The 24,884-nt window shown below is 47.1% G+C and overlaps 1 protein-coding gene across 13 annotated transcripts in view; it reads right to left on the reverse strand.

Moving 5' to 3' along the window:
• Nucleotides 1-24,884, reverse strand: part of MICAL2 (microtubule associated monooxygenase, calponin and LIM domain containing 2) — a 249,879-nt gene that overhangs the window by 212,705 nt on the left and 12,290 nt on the right. For 11 of the 13 annotated variants that reach the window (XM_017881588.1, XM_017881586.1, XM_017881587.1 and 8 more), the window contains exon 2: nucleotides 9,243-9,313. The gene's annotated coding sequence lies outside the window, so the exon portion shown is untranslated. Of the gene's footprint in view, nucleotides 1-9,238; nucleotides 9,314-24,884 lie in introns of all 13 variants that reach the window. The other 2 variants (XM_017881598.1, XM_017881593.1) reach the window with 1 other exon arrangement.

Genomic DNA, 24,884 nt, shown 5'->3' on the forward strand with positions numbered 1-24,884 from the left:
TCCATAAAATGGGTATAATAACAGTCCTGACCCATTGGGTGACTTCAGGATGAAACACAGTGACGCCTGGCTGGGCTGCATCCTTAGCTGCACTGTTCTTCTTTGAAGCATTATTTTGCCCTCCCCAGGCCCCCTTTTCCACACTGTACTCTGGGGAAGTTTGTAGGATAGCTTTGCAAATACCCTTGCATTGATCTACTTGTGGCCCCTCCTACCTCACCTGACTGTGCGCTCTGAAGCTGAAGGCTGCAAGCCCCAGGGCCTGGTGCCCGTGCCCCTGGCAATGGTGGGTGCTCAATAACCACTGCTGGTAGATACAATCAAATCAAGAGTATTACACACAATACAGGGTATGTAGTGGCTAGAGTGTGGCTGCCCTTTGTCGACAACCCTGCCACTTCATCCAGGGCCTGGCCAGCTCTGACCTGAGCTACCATGGGCCTCCTCACTGATCTCCCCCTTCCCAACTCACCAGCTTCTCCTTTATCCTGTTCATAGAGCTCTCAGGGTTCCCTACAGCCCTTTTACAAGTCCAAGCCCTCCTGCCAGGCTCAGTGGGTTCCCACCCACCATCATGCAGCCCCCTCTTCCTTGTTAGGCTCAATCCCAAAGGCATTCAGGCTTACCCTGTGGCTGCCCTCACATCAGGTCTCTGCCTTACTTCTGCCCCTGCTCAAACCTCACCCATCCTCTGAAGCCCAGTCAGCTCCACGGTGCTAACTGAAAACCTACTACGAGCTGTGCACCCTAGGAGCTTCACAGTCTATTCAGGGAATCCAAACAAACTAACAGTTATTGGTAAGAGCTGCCGGGGAGGTGAGTGCCAAGACATGTGGATGCAGAGTTGGAAGATGGAGTGACTCCGCACCTGAGAGAAGCTCCCTGAGAACGTGGCATCAGGGCAGGATCTTAAGGGACTGACCGGAGCATTCAGGTTCAAAAGCCCTCCACCACCCCGTCCCTTACCCACCTGTGTTCTTCTAACTCAGAGTCTACGCCTGAGCTCACCAAACCTGGCTGTCAGGCAGATTTGCCCAGGAAGTCTACGAAAACTCAGTTTCCTGGGCCTGTTCCCGAACAGAATCCCTGTAGCCTGAGGGCCAAGAGGTAAAGATGTTTTTAACTCCCCAGGAAATTCTGTTGATCAGCCAACTTCGGAAACCACTAGCCACATTCAATTCCATTCATTCAATTTCCTGATAACCTATATTGTGACCGGGGCCTTGCTAGGTGCCGTGGATGCCAAAGGAACAGGATGCTTCTTCCCATCTTCTGAGAAATGGGGGAGACAAAGAGTTCCCACACAGAGGTCACAGACCATGCCATTTGGCTTTTCCTTTAGCCTTGAACCTATCCTGTCTTCTGTGCATTAATCTTGTCTGGACAATCTAATGTGTAACCTTAAGGAAAGGCTGATATTTTTTATTTATTTTCTATTTCCCAGAGTATTCACCCCAGCTCTGGGTTCTCAGTTGATAACCAATATTTAAGATTCAAATAATTTCTGGATTGTGGTCTTTTATAGCTAATTCACTCATTGATGAGCTGTTGACTGATCTTCATCTTTGTAATTCCAGTGCCAGTGTGGTGCCTGCTCCCAGCAGGCAGTACATTTGTTGAATGAATGAATGCTTACGAGTAGAAATCTGGCTCCGGAGGGAAGGAACTGCTTCCACGGTAGCACCTTTAGAGTTCACTTAAAAGAGTTCTAAATTGTTCATTTGAATTACAGACTACCAATTTCAGGATTAATTTCCTGATACACAATTACAGAAGCTTTCTTGCTTATATTGTCATTAATGTTATTAACAACACAAATAACACCTTCCTGGCTCTCAGTAGTCTGCTGGCCTCTGAGATGCTTGTGCACTCCTTTCATTGGGCCGTTCACCCAACTGGCAGTCCAGCTGGCCACGTCCCTCACCCTAGAGTCTGCACAAGGGCCTGTACACTGCATTCAGCCTTTATAAGCAGGTGTATACACCTGCACAGACAGGTGAGCCCTGCCTGAGTCAGAAATAACTAATGGGCTATTCAAAGCCTACCAAAATGTCAATACACCTGGGAAGTCAGGATCTAAGATTTCTATGTAAAATCACCTGTGCTGTAGAGAGGCAGCATGACAAAGGAAGAGCCCCATCATGAGGTTCCTGGGAGACCTGTCCAAGCATGGGACATTCAGCCAGCTGGGGTTGGCTAGGTATGCAGGGGTTGCCAGCAGAATGATTTCCCCTGCTTTCTCCAGAGCCACCATTCCCAGTGGTTCATTGTCACTATTGATGTTTGTTCATTTTAAGCCCTGAAAACAGGACTCATCATCTTGAGGTGATGTGGATTAAACATCGTCTGTCTTTCCAGGTCCCGGCCTAGAAGATGTCTTTATCAGGTAACTTCCTTTGTGCCAAAAACCAAAGGGGTCTTTTCTGAAGTGCATGCTGGGTCCTGACAGCATGCAGGCCACATAGTCTGAGGCCTGTTCACTTCCATTTTGTTCTGCTGGAAAACAGAAGGATTTCCTTGCTGGTCATTCATTCATTCATTCAACATTGATTACCATGTGCCAGGCAATGTACTGCATGAACCCAGCTTGACAGTTCTTAGGTACAACCTCAGGAGAGTGAACAGACCAGAAACTAGCAGGGTGAGACAGCTCTGAGAAAGGATTCCTTCCTTCATCAGGATGTGGCCTGAGAGGAGCTCTCTGCCCAGGGAAAATATGCCGCTATCAGAAGGCAGTTCAGACATCTGAACAGAAGTGAAAGATCAGGACAGTTTTGACCCAATCCTTTACTGTACAGAGGAACTGAAGTCTCCCAGGAACTTCTCCCCAAGTGTCTATAAAGCCAAGTAAGGTTACAGATGGCAAGTACAGAAATGCATGTCTGAGAAGACAGGGTAGAACCAGTCTCTAACTTACACTCAATTGCTGAACTGACTGGAGGAGGTTATTTGTCTGACAGGTTGTGTTTCACCTCCCTGGACTAGGCGCACGAGCACTAAGGTTTGAAAGCCCTTTAACATTTGCCTATTTGGTAATGGCTTGGAGGCTGCAGAACCATTGCAATGTATAGTATGAGCAGTGTAGCTCATTGCCACATTGAGAGCAACGCAGACCTGTGTGGGACAGGCTCGGGGAAGAACACTGCCTCTCCAGGCCACACTCAGAGGCCACGTTCCTGAGAGCTCAGAGAGGCCAGGTCATAGGTTCCAGGGCCCAGAAAGGCCCTTGACCATTCAGGGGGTCAAAATGTCCCTTACCAGCCCCAAACTCCAACATCCAGAAGCCCCAGGGGAGGGGAGCCCCAAAGGTATGGCCCCGCTAGTGACTTCTCCCTGGTAGGAGGGAGACAGGCTCTCATCATCCTGATGAATACATTTCTGTTGGCTGCATAAAGACATTGGACTCTTTCCTTGGTATTTGGGCTCATGCTCTGAAAAACATGTTTACTAAAATAAGCCCCAACTGTTCCAAAAAAGATTTTTTTCTTTTCTCATAAAGATACAAAACCCAAGGGCAGCAGATAGGGACTGCTGATGTAAGACCAAGAAGTCTTAGACTCCAAATCACGTTCTGTTTATTGGTCTGCTCTTCTCCACAGAAGACAGTTCAGGCTCAAAGTTCAGTTTTCGAAACTCATTTCCTGGGGCAGACCTCGGCAAGGTATGCATTAAAGTGGGGGTGTGCAGGGACAACCACACCCAGGAGACAAGAGTTCCTGGAGCTCTCTCTCTCTTCCTCTCTCTCTCTCCACCATTATTCTTTCCACTCTAATGATCTGATATTTTTAAAAATTCTGGCTCACCCTCATGACAAATAATCTACTTCCTGGATACTTTTGCCTTGCAAATGTCATCTTTAAAAACAACTATATTTTTTGTTGGTCTTTATTTTTAAGTAGCTTTCTCACCCCAGAGCCCCAGCTCCTGCAGAAATATTGTGTGACCCTGTCTGGAATGCAAAACAATCCCTGGAGAGTCAGTCTGCGCAGGAACTCATAAGGGTGTTTGCTATCAGCTTATCTGGCAAGAGGAATCTGAGACATTTTAAATATGAACTGTTGGTGTGGCCTGTCCCACTCCATTCACTTTGCCCCATCAATAATCACTTCCACTCATGTGTGAGACACAAAATGCAGAAAACCTACACAAACTCTCTGAAAATGAGCCCCCAGCAGAAGTTCCTTTCTCTATACGGAAACATCCATCAGACAGCTGGAGAATTCATATTTGGAGAAGCTTTCCTGGTCTCTGCTAATGTTTCTTTCAATGAATCTCACCTAGCAGCAAGTGTTTTGCAAAGCCCTGGACAGTCTACTTCTGAACTCCCTTCCTCTCTCACTTCAGAGCTTCTCTCTCAATTGAATGTCTCATTCCTTGCACCCTCAGCTAAGAAGAAAGTATGCACACTACTCCTCCTTACTTCCAAACACCAAATCAGGCCCTTTCACACTACCACTCAGTTTCCTTGGAGAACTCTCTGCCTCCTTTTCTGCCTGGCAACTTCCTGATCATCCTTCAGTACCCAAGTCTCACAGCCCTCCTTGGTGCAGGCTTCCCTGTGTGCTGCTCTCCTCTCAGTGCTTCCACAGCACTTGGTATGGCTCTTTATAATGATGATAAGGGAGCTATGAATGTCATCATATACATCTGTGCCACCACCAGGCCAGGTCACAAGTCCTAGGAGTAAAGGGACTAGATCTTACTCACTTTTGCATCCCAAGAACCAAGCCCAGAACCTGGCATTTGGAAGTCCCATATTAAATGTTTGACACTTCAGTCAATGCCTTGCCTATTTTTCCCCAGCCCTCCCTTCTGTGTGCAGAGAGCCATGTGAAATGTGGAGCCAGGAAAGGCTTTAGAGTCAGATACCCTGTGTTTCAGTCCTGGCCCTTGTGGGCAGGGACAAGTTATTTAACCTGTAACTGTCTCAATTTTCTCCCCAATATAACAGATAGACATGCCTACCTCTCAGAGAGCTGCTATGAGGAAAAACAAGGTAATATATGTAAACCTAGTGCTTGCCCAATGCAAAGTGCTCAAGATGCATTTCCTTGAGCTCAGCAGGAAGTGTTGGGTCAAATGGAGTTCTACAGAAAAAGTGAGTGGTTTCCATTCTGGTTTACGTGCCATCAGCATAGTGACAGGATGGCCAGCCTCTGACAGAAAGAGCCCCTCTCAGAGCAAGCGAGAGTGTAATCCATGCCCTTTGCTGGAGGTTCTCACAACAAGGCCTGCTTAGCAACAATGCTCATGTGATTTTGATTTGAATGGCAAACTCACAGGAGGATACTCCTGCTAAGGCTGGGCCATCATATAGCCTTCATTTCCTGTCTTGAATTAATCTTTCACCCCAAGACACATCATAAAACAGAATAATGGCAACTCAACAGTGTTAAGTCACTAAGTACAAATCAAAACAGCCTGCACATGAGAAGCCTAAACCTCTCCATGCTGTTGCACCCAGGTTTTATTAGGCCTTGATAAACAATGAGGTAGGAGCAGTGGGGGCCCTGCTAACACCTGAGACATTCAAGTGCAGGGTCTAGGAGAAAAGAGGAAGGCACAGTAGCTGAACCCACATGAGGAGGCAACATGGAACTGTGGAGAGAGCCACTTGCTGGGAATCAGGAGACTTGGCTTCTGTCTCACTTCTATCACTGGCTTGCTCTATGGGTATGTTTGAGTCATGTCTCTGGGCCTCAGTTTCTTTACTAATAAATGAGAGAAGTGGATTAAAGGATCTATAGTTCTTTTCAGCTTTAATACTTTACAATTGTAAATGTTAGAGACAAATCCACCTTCCCGACCTAGCCTTTCCCCTTTTCATGTTGGTTATTCATCTGAGATATCTCTCATCTCTCACTGAGCAACCTTCTACCAATGCTATCCCCTTTATTTCTCCAAAGTGTCTGGTCACCGCTGATCACAAGGGTTGGCCAACTTGGGGCCATATTCTTAAGAACATATTGACTACCCTCTGATCAAACAACTCAGTACAATCCAGGTACCCTGGGGCATCAAGGACTTGAAAATCCCAACAACCTTTAATTCCATTTTCCTCTGATACCAACCAACTTTCACTCCTTAGATCTCTAACAATCTCACCAGGTTAGAGTTTTCTCCCATGATGCTTGGCAGGAGACTAGGGCAGCAACAGGGAGTTCTTATCTGCACTCTGGCATAACTCAGGGTGGGGCAGGGGAGAGATGGCAAAGCCACAAAGGTCAGGATGAAAGTGCTTACAGAAGCAAGATCTGACTGCATGAGGAGGAGGTGATCTAGAGGAGAAGACAGTGCTAATCACAAGGACAAACTGAGAGAGGCACTGAGGACCAGGACCACAGAAGTCAAGGAGACTTCTTTAAGATGCCACCAAACTTCCACACCCCCTGACTTCCTGAATAAGAAATCTGAAGGCAGCTGAGGTTCTATGACTCGCCCAAGGCCACATAGCTAAGCTGTGGACAGCCAACACCAGAACATGGGTCTCTTGGTCTCAGCCCACTCTTATTTCTACTCTATTCTGTTGACCTCAAGAGTCTAACGAGGCCAGCTGGATCCCTTGCAGACTCTAAGAAACATGACCCAAGTGTCACTTAGGAAAAGAACAGACCCAACAGATATTTTGATAACTGCCTTCCGGAGCCTATGAATTCTTTCCCATCTTGACATGGTTTTCTTGTTCTTTCTCCAGCCCTTGCCACAAAAATATGGAAAAGTTCAGAGGTCAGTGAGAAGGAAGAGGTAGGCTCCCTTGAACCTACAGAACCCTGCATATCTAAGATAATACACACCTGTCCCTCTTCCTCAGTCTAGAGAAGGTTGGTGGGGGAAGGGTAGAAGGAGGAGATGAGTGAACTGCCTGGAAGGCTGACCTGTTTAGGCCACAGGTATTATTCATGGGCAATTAGATGGGTCACTGAAGGTCTGTGACAACAAACAATAGGATCTGCTTCTGCCAAGGACTTCTCATAGATCAGTGTCTAACATATCATCTCAACGTCAGGAGGAGGAAGCTCCAAGTAAAAGTCAAGAAATTAATTATTCAGTGTGCATGACCTAGTTCCCAGAGGTAAGGGTGGGTGAGAAGACAGCTCACCAGTTCCTTATCATGGCAAGAAACTCAAATATTCCACAGGGTAGTGTTCTCTTTGCTGCCAAAGAGGGTCCACTTACGGTTAAGAGTGGCCAAAAACAAAAGAGCCAAAAGTCACTCATTCCACAAGTGTTTACTGAGCTCCTCTTATGTCTCAGGCCCTCCAGGGATTTACTATGGTTGGAGTTCAGCAGAGGAGAGACATCATGGAATTTATAAACAGCAGGACTGGGCCATGCCCCAGCTCAGCCCTTAGACAGCTGCATTGCCTTGGGCAGGTTAAGCCTGCTTAAGGCAAATTTCTCATCTGTAAAATGGGAGAAGTCCACCTGCTTGATCATGAATATGAAATAACCTTTATAAAACGTAAAGTGCAAAGAATATGAAGTGTAAACAATCATGATACAACATGACACACTTCCCCTGCCCTAGAGAAGTGTATAATTTGGGAATGCTTTGGAAAATAATCCGGGGTACCTATTTGGCAAGCATCACATTCTCTGTAATTTGGGGAGATTTTGTGTTTCACCCTGCCAATGGAGATGAAGCTGGCAGTCAGTCCCAGTCCTCAAGTCCAGGAAGTTGCAAGAAAAAGTGGAGTGAACACAGAAGAGTAGCCAGGACCCACCTGGCCCTGGGTCAAGCCTGGATTGAATGGATGAGCCAGGAGGGACCCAAGATTCCAAGGGGAAGAGAGAACAGCAGCACATGTGCTCAATCAGAAACAGAGCAGAACCAAAATTCATCTGAGGGCAACAGGATTGAGCCAGCCAGAACTGCTCACGCTCCCCTCCCCACACACATTTCAGACAACGTTGGAATTCACTGTTCATCGCCCGACCCTCCTCTGTGGACAAACTGTATTCTGTTTCTCCAGAGAGGGGACAGTTTCTCAGGCTGTGACAGACTGGCCAATCAGCTCTTTGTCTGGGTCTTTCCCTAGATACTAAGAATGAGAACTCCTGGAGCAGCTTTCCCTGAGGTCCAGTCAACCCCTTGTCATCCTGCCATTCAGGACTCCCGTGGACTCCTCACCCCACGTGATCCCTCAGCGCCCACCAGGCCAGCTGCCAAATGCCCTGACACACACGCTGGCTGCCCCTCCGCTGGGGACTCCACCCATGCCCAGGCTTCTTGGATTGGGTCCTGATGCTCTTCCCTCACACTCACCTTCATCCTCCCTCCTCCCACAACTAAACTGAGCCTCTTCAAGGCCCTGCCAAGGCTCACATGTCCAGGGAAGCTCCCGGAGAGAAGGGTGAGTTTTATTCATCCCTATGTTCCTTCTAACTCATGGCTTTCTGTGAGTTCTTTGCCCTCCTGTAAACACAGACGTATGGTCCCAAAATGTTCTCTGATTGCTGTATACAGAAGCAGAGCAGAGGAGGAGGGAGGAGGGGTGCCAAAACGCCAGACTGGAAGTCCAGGGCCTGCATTTCGATTCTCCATTGGACACCAGTGAGTCCTGTCACCTTGAGAAAGTATCTGCAGGCCAGGCCTCAGTCTCCCTGTCTGGCAATGAGGGGTTTACTCTAAACAACCTTTCTAATTATAAGGTTTGACATTACAGAAACCAGGCTAGCCTGAGACACAGAAGACCTGGGTCCTAGGCGCTTATTAGCCTACCACCTGTGGCAGGCTATCCGACTCCTCAGACCCCAGCCTCCCCATCTATAAAATAAACGAGGATAATATGACCACCCCACTCAGGGCACAAGGTTCCCATGGAACACTGTCCGTGATAAAGCTTTGTGGACCGTAAAGCCCTGATCAAACCTCAGGGTTGAGACTCCTTGAGTCCACAAACAGCTGCTGGTCCCCTGTGATGTGCCTGGTACTGTACCTGCCGAGAATTGCTGCCTGGCTCAGACAGGAAAGCTAGAGTCTGGTTCCTTGCCCTCAAGGCTCCCTCAGCCAGTAGGTGGGACAAGCAGATGAATGAACCTTAACTCAGTGGTGTATCTGAGGCATGAACACAGCGCTAGGGGAGTGCAGAGGAGGCGGTGCTGACTCAGAGGGAACAGCGTGCCCTGGGCATAGCAAGCTGCCCCAGGATGGTGGGAACATCCCACACTTTCCTAAGCCTAGGACCAGCCCCCAGGAGCTACTCCATGGTAAACAAGATCCACCACTGTGACTTACTCACTGGATTCTCAGGCATCACAGTGGTTAAAGTCTTCTCTTTCTGGGATGAGACACACACAGGTTGCCATGATCCTTTAAAAACAAGAGCCCAACAATTAATGTCAGTGACATCATCTTAGTTTACGCCTCCTTTCTAGTCTCCTCCAAGAGGTCACGCATGCTTGTGCACTTTGCCTTGTGGGACACTTCACCCAGCAAGAGGAAATGGACAGAGAATCTCTCTCTGTGCTCCAACACGTTTTGCACATGAAGAAAGGAATAGCAAGATGGCTAAACAAATTCTATTGTTGGCTGCAGTCAGGGCACCCTAAGGGCTTATCAGATCTCTACACAAAGACTTTGCTGAGGAGTAGGAGGGATCTGGAAAACAAAGCTTTATTCGCTGCTTTAGTAAAAACAGAAAGTGTCAGAATTTCTAAGCATGAGACACAATGAAAGTAAATCAAGCAGGTGTAAAACTTGATAACAAGTCCCCAGTGTGAAACTGGTCCCATTGTCTAACGCTGAGTAAACTAGGGAGTTATGAAAGTCCACCAGCTGATCATGGCTGAGTTTCCTAAACCAATTATTCTCTTGGCTTCTAGTGACGACCCACAATATTTGATGACATCCTATTGCTTCTGCAGAACATGCCTCTATACCTGTTTGGAAAACGAAGCCCAGAGTTACAAAATATTTCTAATGATTTACCTCCACATTAAAAAATAAATCAAAATGTTTAAGAAGTAACCTCAAGGGGACAAAAACTAACACAGTTGTGAAATTTGACATCTATAAGAGGCAATATTCATACTCCAGGGAGGTATACGCACACTTTGCTCAACAGAGTGGTGCCTCCACACAGACACACATACACTCTCACACACACACACACTCTCTCTCTCTCTGGCACACAAACAGCACACATCGTTAGCGTGCTGGGAGATGGGATTCGATTCACTGTTCAGAATTCTCAGCCTGTTAATGGGAGAGAGCCTACGAAGTGCTATGTACCGGTCACACATGGAACCATCAAGGGTGGAGACTAGACCTGCTTTATCTCAGTGGCTCCTCACAGACAGCAAACAGAGGCTTGCAGAACAGACGGCACTTGCCAAGGCCCCAGAGCAAGGCAGGATTGGAGCCCAGGACCGGCTGCCCCAGTGCTCATGGTTTTTCCCACCAAGCTGAGGGGAAGGTGTCCTGGACATCAACTCTGAGCATAGCCCTGGTGGGCCCACACACTGGGCGAGCCTGGCAAGTTCCAAGGGCGGCCACCTGGGCAGAAGCGGCAGCCCTGCCCGCCCGTCATCATCATTATCAAGCCCACACCCCTCGGGCCCTGTGCCAGCTGACAAACAGGCCAGCTTGCCTGGGCCACATTCTATCAGCCTGAGCTGCAGGCTCTGTGCTGCTGCTTCCAGCCAGAAGTCAGAGTGGCTAGAGGCCTTGACTTGTCTGCCCCCTGCTTCTCAAGGGGAGCTTCTGGGAGCCGTGGGTGGGGAGCTGGACATCCTGGTACAGAATCGCATCATTGGTCCAACCAGAGTTTCAGAAGCCAGGGACCCTGTCAATGCTTTCTAGATCTCAGGAACAGAAGTCCCTATCCACGCTAGGGCATTATGGAGACCAGCAGCAGGGACACGGGGCTCTTTAAGGTTCTGCTTGGGTTGTCTTCATGGTGGGTTGGAGGTAGGTATGACTGGACCAGGCTACAAGGGCTGACCACCAGTCAGATGCTCACAGAGGCCTGGGCACAGTGTCCGGCCACTCGAGGGACCAACTCGTACCCTCTGTCTGACCAACAGCCAAATACACTTTGAGCTCCCTGTAACACCAACAAATTGGAAGGTCCTAGAGTCCAATACTTTCTGGCCTTTGAGCGTCAGGGCCTCTGTTCCCTCATCTGTAAAATGAGGAGCTTGATACAATTGGTGATTTCCTCACCTGGGACCCCATTCAGTGGCCCTGCTCCAGGTACCCTGACTTTCAGAGACACCGACAAAACTACTTAGTTGTTGTAAGAGGGAGGGATTAACCTGTGCACAGGTATTGCCTTGGGTAGTTAACACTGCTACCTCAGCTAATACTCCCAGCAACCCTGTAAGACAGGTAGTACAGTATCATTACAGAGGGGGAAACTGAGGCATGGCCCAGCGAAGTACCTCACCCAAAGTCTTAATTAGCAGAGACCACAGCAGCCCTGGGACTGCCAATGGAGCTGGCCTGAGTCCACACCCATGCTCATTCCCTGACACGATATTTTCCTTTGTGCTCAACCAGAATGAAGAAATGCTGTCTCTCCGTGGACTTGCCATCAGGCCAGTGTCAAGCCAAGAAGCATGAGGTCTCTGCTCCCTCATGGGTCAGATTTGGGTGATACAGGGAAGGTTTCCTGTGAGATTAAGTGGGACATGACAGGCCCAAGTGACAGGAACTCCGGGAACCTTCCTCTTGGATGTTTTTCAAGTCTAAGTTCTTCCCCGAGGGACCCCAGCACTTGGACAGGACCTGGAGCCTCCAGGCACTCAGTAAATATTTGTTGAATGAAGAAATGAATAAACTCAGAGTTTCAATGCACTAAAGACTTGTTCAAGAACCATCTGGTGTAGGTCAGTGTGAGATATATCAAGACCAGCTAAAACCTCACAGCCGACCCCTCAGCAGCATGCAGCAGGTAGGGGTCTCCACATCCCAGCCCCTCCCCAGACTGTGGACAAAGACTCAGGTGCTGAGCCAGACCAGAGGCGCTTCAGACAGAACAAGAGAAGTGTTACCCAGTGAGGCAGTTAGGAACTTGGGCCCTACCATCAGGCAAACCAAGGGTCCTATCCCAGCTCTGTCATTTTAAATTAGTTGGGTGGCCCTAGACAAATCACATCATCTCTGTGAGCCTCAATTTCTTATTTTAAAATGTGGATGATGTTAGTATCCACTCCATAGGGCTTCTCTGAAGATTAAATGAGATAATGCTATAAAGGACTTAGCCCGCTGCTCGCTCAGAGCAGGTGCTTCGAGGTGATGTCTGATATTATCTGCATCAGAGTGGGTGGTTAAGGGCACTTCTGGAGCCCTCTGCTTGGATTCAATTCCAGCTCTCCTCCTAACTAGCTATGTGATTTTGGGCAAATTGCTTAACTTCTCTCTACTTCAGTTTCTTGGTATGTAAAATGGGTTGACGGTGAAGATTAAATGAGTTATGCCGGTAAAGAGCTTAGAATGAACTCTTGCAAAGTAGTTCAAGAAAAGTGAGTACTATACTTAATTATTAATATTACTAGTATTCTTCTCTTTCTCTCTCCTGATAACAGACTCCACCCCATCTCCCACTCTCCAGCCAAAAAGGAGGGTATAGGACTCAAGGTGGGCTCATGGGAGTATCTTTTCTCCTTAGCGATGGTACGAGGGGTGTGCACATGCTCCAGGCCAGGCCAAATTCCAATCTGAAAACTCCTGGGGAAGGCCTGGTCCTCTCAGGTTGGCGGCAGGGCTGTGTGGGGTCAGCTGGGAGCTGCCTGCAGCCATGGTGCACTGAACAGGGGACTCTGGTCTGGGGATGCTGGAGGTCACATGCTGCCTTCCTGGGGCTTGATTCTTCTGCACCTCTTTTGAATCTTTGAGCCTCCCCAAAACCTTCCAATGTATCCTTTTTAATCTAATTTTTTTTTGTGTGTAGAGACAGGCCGTTGCTATGCTGACTATGCTGATCTTGAACTGCTGGCCTTGAGCGCTCCTCCAGCCTCAGCCTCCCAAAGTGTTGGTATGAGAGGCATGAGCTATGCATCCCATTTTTGCTTAAGCTCATTCAAGTTTGGTTCCTGTGCCTTGAAACCAAAAAACTCTCAATAATAGCCTCAACAAGTGCCTGCTTTATCATCACCAAATCCCAACCAGGAAGAAAAGCCAGCTGCACACCTGGTGAGACCCAGGCAGCCAAGTGAGAGCAAATATGTACGGCAAGGTATCTACAGACTGAAGTGAGGGGAGGCCACTGCAAGCCCCTGGACCAGGGCCCTTCCTAGGAGAAGAAGGTACTGAAACCAACAGCAAGCAGCCCAGCCCTGTGCTTCCTGGCTGAGAACCGAGCCTCAGACCCAGCCCCAGGGCCATGCCTATTATGAGAGGGGAAGAAGAGAAAGAAGGAAGTTAGAGCTGATTTTCATTGACTTTGAAGTGGTGCAGAAAAAAGAAAAAATCCAGATAGCTATTTAAAACAACTCTTTTTTAGAGGAGGAAGTAAGGAAGAAAGCAGGGAGCATGGATAAGTGAAGAAAACTTGCCTTGTTTGAGTACTTAAATGTGCCATGCACTGTGGGTCACACTCTTGGAGTTGTATAATCTTGTCTAATATTCAATGAAACACTGGGAACTGGATGATCATCCAGCCCATTTTCCAGGTGAAGAAACTGAGGCTCAGAAAGGTCAATAACTAACTCACAAAGGTCATGCCACTAGTGCCTCGTGCCTATTCCACCCAATGCACTCCACCTCCTCAGTACACTCTGATTTCAATGGAGCCTGAGGTCTTTTTCTCACACAGCCCATTTCCACTGTCACTCACATCTGTGCTCAGATCCCTCAGAGGTGATGGCAATGTCCTGCTGCTCCTTTATTCATAGCTACTCAGAGGAAAGGGCAGCACTGAGACACAAACAGGAGAGGCAGTAAGTATCTTGACAGCCCAGGTACATCCTTGGGCAAGTTTCCTTTTTGAGACCTTAGTTATTTCCATCTCAAAGAGCTCTAGTGTGATTTGACTGGATGGCATGTATCCGTGGGTTTCCTGCTCTTGAGGGCAAGATTTGCCTATGCCTGATAAGCAGTCAACAGGCTGTAAAACATCATCTCCCTTATATGTTTTTTGTTTTACTTTTGTTTTTTTTCTCAGTCAGCTGTCCCAAGAGATTCTGACTTAACAGGGACGACTATAGTGCCTGACGCATAGCATTGTGCTAAACAATATTATCTTTGCTTGTCTCACTTACTCACTACTTTCTGGAACAGCACCCAAAGATGATCTATTCCCGTACCCCATGCCTACTAATAGCATGGGTTTAATTCCCTTCAGGAAAAGAAGTTGCACCTTCAGGTGTGTTTCTAAAGGGTTTTAAAGAAATGGAAAAAATGGCCAGGCACGGTGGCTCATGCCTGTAATCCCAGTACTTTGGGAGTCCAAGGCAGGCAGATCGCTTGAGGTCAGGAGTTCGAGACTGGCCTGGCCAACATGGTGAAACCCCATCTCTACTAAAAATACAAAATTAGCCAGGTGTGGTGGCACATGCCTGTAATCCCAGCTACTTGGGAGGCTGAGGCACAAGAACCGCTTGAACCCAGGAGGCAGAAGCTGCAGTGAGCCAAGATGGTGCCACTGCACTCCAGCCTGCGTGACAGAGCAAGACTCTTTCTCAAAAATAAAATAAATAATACAAAATATAAAGAAACAGAAAAAAAATCCATGGCCTGGTATCAAAAACTAAGAACCAAAACATGCCGATGACCGCCCATCTCTCCTGCAGTATGGGCCATGAGATGAACACACAAATGAGCACAGGCAAGCGCCTTCTTCCACAGGCCCCAGGGAACACAGCACCAAGGTCTGCACAGGCATAAACTAACCAGTGGAGTAAACAGTAAAGACACAAGTGTCAGTTGGTACAAAAGAAGACATAGCCAAGATGGAAGTGGTAGCCTCTAGTGTTTGCTGGAGAATTAAACTGGAAACTATGATCTGGAATGATATGAAAATCTTCCTGACAACAATCATGTCAAGAAGAAAAACCCTTGGCAGGGCCTTGGCTGTATCTGTGGGTATAAGGAAAGTCAATAAGCCATCCCAAGCAGAAAGCCTCACCTGCTGACCCTCACAGGACACAGGCTTCATAATGTCACACTGCCCAGGGCCCAGCTGGCAGCTAACGGCTGTTCCCTTGTTTTCCAGCTGCCAGCTTCAGACAGTGGTTGCCCCAGTCATGGGGGATTATCCAGGCAGGTATTTCCCTTACTTTTCTTTTTCTTTTCATAATTTTATTCTCTGCTATTTAAAAAAATAAAAAGGAACTGGCTCATTTTCCCTGAGGGCATGATTTGGTTTCACTCCTGAGTGAGATATGGTGCTGCACAGCATAGCACTGCCTGGTGTTGGAGTGGCATACAGTACACTAGCAGGGATCCATGGGCAACTTGAACCAGACAGAAAGCTGAAAGAGGGTGGAATGTTCAAGGGGTCGCATTTCCTGCGCTCCCCCCCGCAAACCTGGTTTCCCTTAAACCAGCCAGGAAATATTATTCAACCAGCATTTGCTGAGTGCCCTGGCTGGGACTGCGAGGAACATTAAAAAGCATGGGAAACAGGGGCCAGGACTCAGGAAGCAGAGGTGGTAGAAGGATGGGTGTTGCCTCACGGCAGCCTAGCCCTAGGCTTGGATCCCAGCCTTGCTGCCTGTCTGTTGTGAGACCTCAAGCAAGTCATTTCAGCCCTAAGGCTCATTTGCTCCCCTTTGTGGAATGATGCTTACCTTATAAAGCTAGGGTGAGGATTCAATGAGATAATACCTATCAAAGAATAACAAAAGCTGCCATGTGTTAGCCATTTACTATGAGCCTGGACCTGTGTGCAAAGCGCTTTGCATGGATTATTCTATCCAATTCTTACAACTTCCCTCTGAGGTAGGCATCACACATCCTCAATCTCAAATGAGAAAATGAGACTCAGAGAAACGAAAACACTTACCGAAAGTCATACAGCTCATAAAAAACAGAGCTAGGATGTACCCAGCCTCCATGCAACTGCCTGGAACATGGTGGGTGCACAAAACATGTTCCCTGCCTTCCCTTCACGAAGCCGAGAGCATGAGAAAGAACTCCCAGGAAACAAGTAATGCTGAACTGGGGGCTCTTGGTTCTCTGCCAAGCAAGCATATGGAGAAAGGAGGCGGAACTGCGTCTGAGAGGGTTTAGGAAGCCTTTCTGAAGATGGCAGGGCTGAATCCAGACTTGGAGGATGGGGTGTTGAAAAGGCAGAGAAGAAGGAAAGTGCTAAAGAACCAAAGCAAAGAGTTGGGGCCAGGGATGGCCCAGGTGCAGAGGAGAGGAGACCAGCCAGTTTGGAGGATGAGAAGGGGGAGCTGGTCTGACTGAGGGATGGGCAGTTTGAGCCATTACCTTGGGGCAATTCTACTGGGATCTTTCTCACCTGCACCCCAGAGGCCCTCCTGCCTCTGCTCCTCCAGTCACGCGACCATCACAGAGGGAACTGAGAAGCAGTTCCGGATGCCAAAGCCCAGAAACCTCTCTCTTCCTACAGCAGGATCAGAGTCCGCCTCCATAAGCAGGTGTGTTTGCCAATTCCCAGTCTGTGCTGCTCTGCAGACCTGCCAGGCCCTAATTCTAGCCCAAGTGCTGAGGTGCCAGGAAGCTAAAATGCTGCCATGTGCACTTAAGAAGCACCACCCTCAGAGCCTCCGCCCAAGCATTAAAAGTTGGCAGGAGGGAGGAGGAGGCACAGGTAAAGCTGAGGCTGTAGGACCTGAGCCCCTTGTGGCAGGGTCCCTATCTTGCTGGACTTTGTATTCCTCACACCTGCTGGGACACTGTAGGTACTTCCTCAGTAAACTTTTGTTGGGCTGAACTAAACAGGAGATTCTTCTGCTTAAGGAACAACTCCAAGGAGTTTAACAAGTCTGAATTACGGGTTTGAGCCCTGGGTTTAGTCCCATCTTGGCTAGAAGGATCATTTGCTTGCCTCCCAGGGAGTGAGGACTCCCCATCCCATCCCTCTGCCCTGTGGCCTCTGATTCGGCCCCTGTAGGCCCCTGGCCAGGCCCCAGGTGGTGATTCTGGGTTCTGCATCTCAGCATGTGCTCCTCGTCTTGCCTCCTCCACCTTCAGTTGCAGGGTTCCTCAGGGCACATTTATGCTCAGGACAATTTCATACTCAGACACTGCAAATGCTTAAAGCTACAATGCTCTCCCCATTGTCTCCCACTCCCCACCAAGCTCCAAATGCTGAGTCCCAGCCCAGACCTCAGATTCACAGAGAAGGGAAAATGGAGTGGGGATGATTTGAGCAACTTCAATCATCAATCAGCTCCACTCAAGGCCATCACCATGTGCTTAGTTTGGGAGTAACAAGACCTGGGAACAAAGGGTGAAAGTAGAATTGTATAGGCTGGGCACAGTGGCTCTCACCTGTAATCCCAGCACTTTGGGAGGCCAAGATGGAAGAATAACTTAGAGTCCAGGAGTTTGAGATCAGTCTGGACAACATAGGGAGACCCTGTCTCAACTAAAAACAAAAGAAAAAATTAGCCAGGCATGGTGGTGTGCACCTGAAGTCCCAGCTACTCCAGAGGCAGAGCTGGGAGGATCATCTGGGCCCAGGAGATTGAGGCTGCAGTGAGCTGTGATCGCACCACTACACTCCAGCCTGTGTGACAGAGTGAGACGCTGTCTCATATAAATAAATAAATAATAAAATTAAAAGAAAAACAAATGAAAAACTCTCCATGTAATTGAGGACCACCAAAAAAAGAAGAAGGGGAAGAGGAAGAAGAGGAATAAGAAGAAGGAGGAGGAAGAGGAGGAGGAGAGAAAGAAAGAAAGAAAGAAAGAAAGAAAGAAAGAAAGAAAGAAAGAAAGAAAGGAGGGAGGGAGGGAGGGAGGGAAGGAAGGAAGGAAGGAAGGAAGGAAGAAAAGAAAGAAAGAGAGAGAAAGAAAGGTATAAAGGTTGGCTGGTCACATGACCTCCCCGCAATCCTCTTTGGGAAAAGGGCTAAGGGGGAAATGATGAATGGTTTTAGGGGAAGAGTCAATCTGAAACTCCAGAACAAAGCTTTCTGGGATAGGAAGGGGGGTGCCTGTTTCATTACTTTCCACCTGCAAGTGTTGGAGCGAATTATTCAACCCTGCAGAGCCTCAGTCTCCTGACCTGTTCACTGGGAAGAGTACTCAGTAACCACACAGGGTAACTGTGAAGACCAAATGAAATATGAATGGGAATGTGTTTGGCAAACTGTAAAGCACCCTTGGAAATATCAGACATTTTCCAGATCATGGGAGGTGGGATCTTCAGGTTAGAATAAGTGGCTTGAAGGGTAAAAGGAAACCAAGAATCACTTCTTTTGGCGCAAATCTCTATTGACAGCTTCTAGGATAAGGCACAAGTCTTCAGGGATTTTAGAAAGATGCTGATTGAATTCTATTCATAGTCTTGTAAAGGGGAGACCTACACCCGCATCTATATAATAAGGCAAAACAGAATGTGTTACAGAATGATCCTGCAGAGAGATGGGACATTCTGTCCTGACCTCAGAGATTAAAAAGGCGTTTACAACAATATTATAATATAAAAACAATATAAGAATTGTTAACATAGTAATAACTCTTTCAGAGTACTTGCTATGGGCCAGGCACTGTTCTAAGTGTTCACATAGCTTCTCTGATATTAATTCTCATAACAACCCTATGAAGCAAGTTTGCAGATGACAAAACTGAGGCACAAAGAAATTGACTCCTATCTTGGACTTACACGGCTGGTAAGTGATGGAGCCAGGATTTGAACCTGTCAGGCTCTGCTCCTTTTGGGAAACCAAAATGGGTTTCAGATAAACTCTTAGAGGGTGGCTGAAAGGCTCTGATAAGGCCTGCAGGGCTGAGTCACTGAAGAAAGGTACTGCCTCACACACACTATCTCCTACTCATGCTTTCCCCTCTACATTCACACTGCCCTGATCTGTCCTGGAAGTTGGCCACACCTCTGCTCTCCCTGCACCTCTTTGTGGGTACCTAATACCAAGGGAGACTGATATGAGAACCTGTATGTCAATGTTTACATTTACACAGTGGATCACTCATGGATTAATCCCAGTTCTGCCATTTACCAGCTATGTGACCTTGGCAAGTCTTAGTCTCTCTGGGTCTCTGCTTCCTCATCTGTAAGATGTGGTTAACACTGATTGCCTTGGGCAGTTATTACAAAGATGAAATGGGATGATATGTCTAGTCCAGCAACTGGCATGTTGCAGTCTTGATAAACAACTGTTAAATAGGAAGACTTTACAAAGGATTTCCATTGCAAAATCATTTTCTTCAAGGTAAGATCTGGTGATAATAGTAGCACTTTTAACTAGTATTCACCTAGTATTCATCTGCCACTAACCTAGACCCACTACGTGGATTATCTCATTTAATCCTGAAAAGCATCATTATTTTCTTCATTTGACTTGCCTTTAGGACAAGAAAGGATGTCTCCAACACATTAATTTTACACACACATACATATATACAGACAGAGGGACAGATAGTCGAGCAAGACAATATTTTTAGACACTTATTATATGTCAGGTGCTGTTCTAAGTATTCTACATTCAGTAACCCATTTCATCCTCTTGAAAACGTGCCTATAAGGTAAGTACCATTTTATCTCCATTTTACAGATGTGGAGCTTGCAGCACAGTGAGGAAAGGGTCAAATAAGTAGACTTTTTTAGTCTACAGTGGTCATCTCCTCCTGAATCTCTGCTCCCCTGTTTCAGCCGCCTATATCCTGTCCCCTACAAAGCCACTAGGGAGATCTCCCCACACATGTCACTCCTCTGCTCAAGAGCACTCAAAGGCTCCCAACAGCCTAGCCGAAGACCCCCAACAGGTTGAAGAGGATCAACTGTGGGCTCAAGATCCCAGTAGGATCTGGCCTTGCCTCTTTCCCTATGGTCCCAGACAAAGTCCCAGTGACAGGATGAGTCAGTGAAACCTTCCCTAACCACTCTATTTAAAATTACAGCCCTCCCCCAGCTGCTCCCCTCCCCATGCAGCACACCCCATCTCCTTCCCTGCTTTGATTTTCCCCACGCTACCTCTCATCACCTGGCCTCCCATGCATTTAGCTCACTTGTTTATTGTCCCTCTCCCCTTCTGGGAATGTGGCAAGGGATGTTATCCTGTTTTGTTTTATTCCCTGCTGCAACCCAGCACCTAGAACAGTGCCTGCCACAGAGTAAGAGCTCATAAATACCTGCTGAATGAATGACTGAGCAGACATGTAAAATGCCTCAGAAGAAAATGTCCCCACAGAGCAATGGTGAAAGAATGGCTAGCATGTCCCCACCTTCCTGGAAGCTAGAGATGCCTAGACTGAAATGTTTGGGAGCTAGATCCTTTCTTGCCTATCTTCCTGAGATTTACAAGAGTTCCCTGTGAGACCCTGGGCCTTCATCCTCCCTGTTCTGAAGTTAAACACACTCCAACTCAATCTCTCTCTCATTAAATCCTCTTTGCGTCTGTCCTAAACTCACCTGCCTAGCCTCATCTCCCTCTGCCCACCTTCAAAGCAGGCAATTCCCCATTTCTCCTGGCCTCAACACCCACTAGAGATGCTCTCTTCTTACTCCCAACTTATCCATCTGCACTGCAACTACCCATCAGGATCCAGGTCAAACGCTGCTGCTGCCGCCACCTCTGCTCCCTCCTCCGGGAAGCTTTCCAGGCCCTCCCCAGCCCACAGAAAACACTCCGCACACCCACTGCTGCCTCCTCCAGGCAGATGGACATTAGTCACGAACTACCTTGTGGTTTTACTTCTATGATTGAGCTGAACTGTTACGAAAATCTCCTGTTACTCAATAGTGTTTTTTTTTTTTTTTTACACACATAAGCCGTGCTTTCCCAAGCCCACTGTAAATACTTTAGTAGAAGCTGAGCCTTATCCATCTTGTCATCCCCACAGCACAGAGCCTAGGACACAGAGTAGGTGTTCAATAAATGCTTCTCAATTGCCCAGGGTAAATAAGTCACCTCCCCAGTCAGGTCACTTCCTCAATCATAGGTACTGGCCACTCCCAAGAGGCTGCATTTTTTCTTCAGAGCCAGCTGTGATCACAGTTACCCGCAAACCTCACCATGGGCCTATGTTTTCAAAGGATGTTAGACCTATTTTAATCTCACTCCACTGCACTGGGCAGACGAGATGATTTGTAAAGCATCTCAGGTCTGGCAAAGGAAAGTACATACTTCTTCCAGGCAAACCCAGAGATGCAGAGCTTCCAATCTCCTTAAATACTGGAGCTCACAAGATGAAAAAAACCATGGTGTAAGTTTTAAGTGATTGACAGCAGAAAACCAACGTGAGGTTCAGGTGCACCCTTTGAGCACCAGCTATCACTAAACTGAGATTACAGTTTACTGCAATGGTCCTAAAATCCCAAATGACTTCTGAGGGAGGAGGCCCTGTTTACTGCAGACCCTCCATGTGCTGGCCTGTGCCACGCTCCAGAGGAGAGCCTCCCTGTGTCCCCTCTGCAAGGTAGGTGGGCTGGGACCAGCCAGCTTTACACCTGAGGAGCTGAGGCCCAGGTGGGTAGGAGGCTACAGAGCCCTGACTCAAGCAGGTTAGTCACTCATTCCACATGGCCTCATCAGTTCACATTAGCCAATCAGGCATCCCAGATTATCTGTTATTTAAAGAAAAAAAACTGAATAGGAAATACTTGCACTGGATTCCAAAGTCAAAAAAATACAAAAGTATTCAGAAAAAGTTTCCCTCCTACTCCTATCCCCATCTACCTACCATGTCCCCACTCTAAAACAGGTCACCACTATTATTAGTTGCTTGTGTCTGTTTCCTGACCATGATTATGCATATACACACAAATATAAATATGTGTCCTTTTCTTTACATTAACCAATAGCAGACTAGACACACTTCTCTGTACCCAGGTTTTATCTTTTAAAGGACTAGATTTGAGACAGGGCAGAGAGATAGAGTATCTCTACATAACAACAACAAAAAAAAAAGATGCTGGGCATGGTGGTTCATGCCTGTAATCCCAACACTTTAGGAGGCTGAGGCAGGCAGATCACAAGGTCAGGATATCGAGACCATCCTGGTTAACACGGTGAAACCCTGTCTCTACTAAAGACACAAAAAAATTAGCAGGACGTGGTGGTGCACGCTCCATTCCCAGCTACTTGGGAGGTTGAGGCAGGAGAATCGCTTGAACCTGGGAGGCGGAGGTTGCAGTGAGCCAAGATTGTGCCACTGCACTCCAGCCTGGGTGACAGAGCGAGACTCCGTCTCAAAAAAAAGATGTACAGCTGTGTGAAAAGCCCATGAAGTAAAGAGAAATATTCTGAAGAACACATGGGTGAAGAGGGAAGAATGAGGCATAGAGATACCACGGAAATGGACCCCACTGGGCTGCTGCTGATACAAACCCCAGGCTAGCCAGAAATGAGCTCTGGCGGGTAGGGCTGGGATCAGACACCCTGAGAGTGCAAGAAACCCCAGTGGCTAAAGGCTAAGCCTGGCCTTGCAGAGAGTTTCATCGTCTAGAAAGAGAGGATGTGTCCATAGAAACGGGGACTAACCTAGTTCCCTAATTCCCATGACAATAGTGGAATGGGTTAGTGACCAGGAGGACACAGGAACTGTGGAGGAAAAACAATCATTTCCTGTAAAATTAGCAAAAGACCAAGAAGGGGGAAGTTGGTGCTGGAGACTCCAAGAACACAGACTTCAAGTTGCTGGGAGACCAGAAGAGCTGCTAGATGCAAGATGGAGGAAGTTAATGACTTGGACTCTGAATGCAACTCAAGTCAAACAATTGAGGAGACCGGGGCAGGGGAGCAAAGAACCAACACTGGAATAAAGAGCAGAGAGGAGATAAGAGTTTAGTTTTTTTGTTTTGTTTTTTAAAAAAGATATTTAGACATTTGCAATGACTTCAAGTCCCCTGGCCCGGGACAGTGACCTCCCAGAGCACTGAAAATGTTCACAGACAAGATGCTAAGCTGCCTAGTGCAATCTCTGGGGAGCAGCCCAGGAACAGCTGAAAGCAGCCTCGGAGCCCTCGAGGAGCTGAGAACACGTAACATTAAGGCTGTTCATGTCTTTTCTTGATGAAGCACTTAATAGCAGATGCAGAACTGCAATGGGAATGGCATATCCAGCTTCAGAAAGGCGGCTTAGGTCAGAGAAGTAAAAGGGCAGAGACTAGGCTAGGGGCAGATTCAATCACCCTTCCCAAAGTAAGCCGGTCAAAGATCGGAAGTCCACTGAGGGAAGGACTCCAGCAGTGTGACAGAGGGGTCCCTTTGATAAGCGCTGTGGAACGCATACTTAAATAGGATTCTGATCAACGAAACAGGGCTGTGCTGAATTTAACAAGTTGAAACTTAACAGGAATGATCATTCTGAATTAGGCAGAAGCAAAATAGGAGGCTCTGCCTTTAAATTCTAAAGCCACACAAGTTTAGGACAGGGGAGAAGCAGCTTAGCAACAGCACATGTTAAAAAGACCTAGTCAGCAGTAATGTCCGTGACGTGATGCTACTGCCAGCAAAGCACAGAGAGTCTTGGGTTGCATTAAGAGAAGAAGAATGTCCTGAACTAGGAGGTGATAGCTCCCTTCTTCTGCTGTCCTCATACCATAAATACAATATATGGTCTGGACACTGCCTTCACTGTATAAAAAGATCTGAACAAACTAGGGTATGTTCAGAGGAAAACCACAGAGAAGGTAAAAATCCTGAACCCACACTGTGGGTTGTTAATCTGGAAGAAGACTCAGGAGAGAAACAGAAGGCTGTCTTTAAATAATGTATTTCACTGATTAGAAATGCATTTTTCCCATTATAAAATGTCTGAAAGTAGAATGTGTCTATAATCCCCCAACATCTAACGGTCTCTCCCAGGATGCAGCTGTGGCATAGCTGTCACCACTTCACATATGGAAATTTGACTCATTCCTGGTGGCATATCTGAACAACCATGATTTAAAGCATTTCAGGAGCCAACACTTTTAAGAACCATTTAAGGAAGAAATGTGAGTCCTGGTTGTTAACAAAAAAACTTTCATTGATGCCTTCTGGTAAAATCAAGAAAACACCAGAACTGACATAATGGGTGTCAGCAGCTGGAAAAAAAAATTCCAGGGACAAGAGAGATGAAGAAGTACATCCCCACTCGACTAGAAGATAATAATGAGTCAGAAAAACATGGACATTGATCAATCTAAGTCAAAAAGTGATTCAGAAGAGTTAGATTCTGAAAGTGAAGTTTTAGAAATGCCTTAACCAATTTACTTTTGTATATATGCAAGAGTGATATAAAATAAAAAAGTATGTCTAAAATCTAAAAAATTCAGAAAATATAGAATAAAAATTTTAAGCGATGGCAAAGCATTGTGCCACAGTTTAATTGGAAGCTCTTTTTCTTTCTTGAGGGTACATGAAATAACGGTACATCTTTCAGTTGATGGTGTCAGAGATTTGACTTTAAAAAAAAAAATTCTGGCCGGGCGCGGTGGCTCAAGCCTGTAATCCCAGCACTTTGGGAGGCCGAGAGGGGCGGATCACGAGGTCAGGAGATCGAGACCATCCTGGCTAACACAGTGAAACCCCGTCTCTACTAAAAAAATACAAAAAACTAGCCAGACGCGGTGGTGGGCGCCTGTAGTACCAGCTACTCGGGAGGCTCAGGCAGGAGAATGGCGTAAACTCAGGAGGCGGAGCTTGCAGTGAACTGAGATCCGGCCACTGCACTCCAGCCTGGGCAATAGAGCGAGACTCTGTCTCAAAAAAAAAAAAAAAAAAAAAATTCTGAAGAGCTATTGGGGGGTAGACAGATTAGACCTACTGTCCATGGCACCCAAGAGGAAGAACTGGGACCA

This window comes from Rhinopithecus bieti, unplaced genomic scaffold (assembly GCF_001698545.2).
Source record: "Rhinopithecus bieti isolate Rb0 unplaced genomic scaffold, ASM169854v2 scaffold_11944, whole genome shotgun sequence".
NCBI classification, from domain to species: Eukaryota; Metazoa; Chordata; class Mammalia; order Primates; family Cercopithecidae; genus Rhinopithecus; species Rhinopithecus bieti.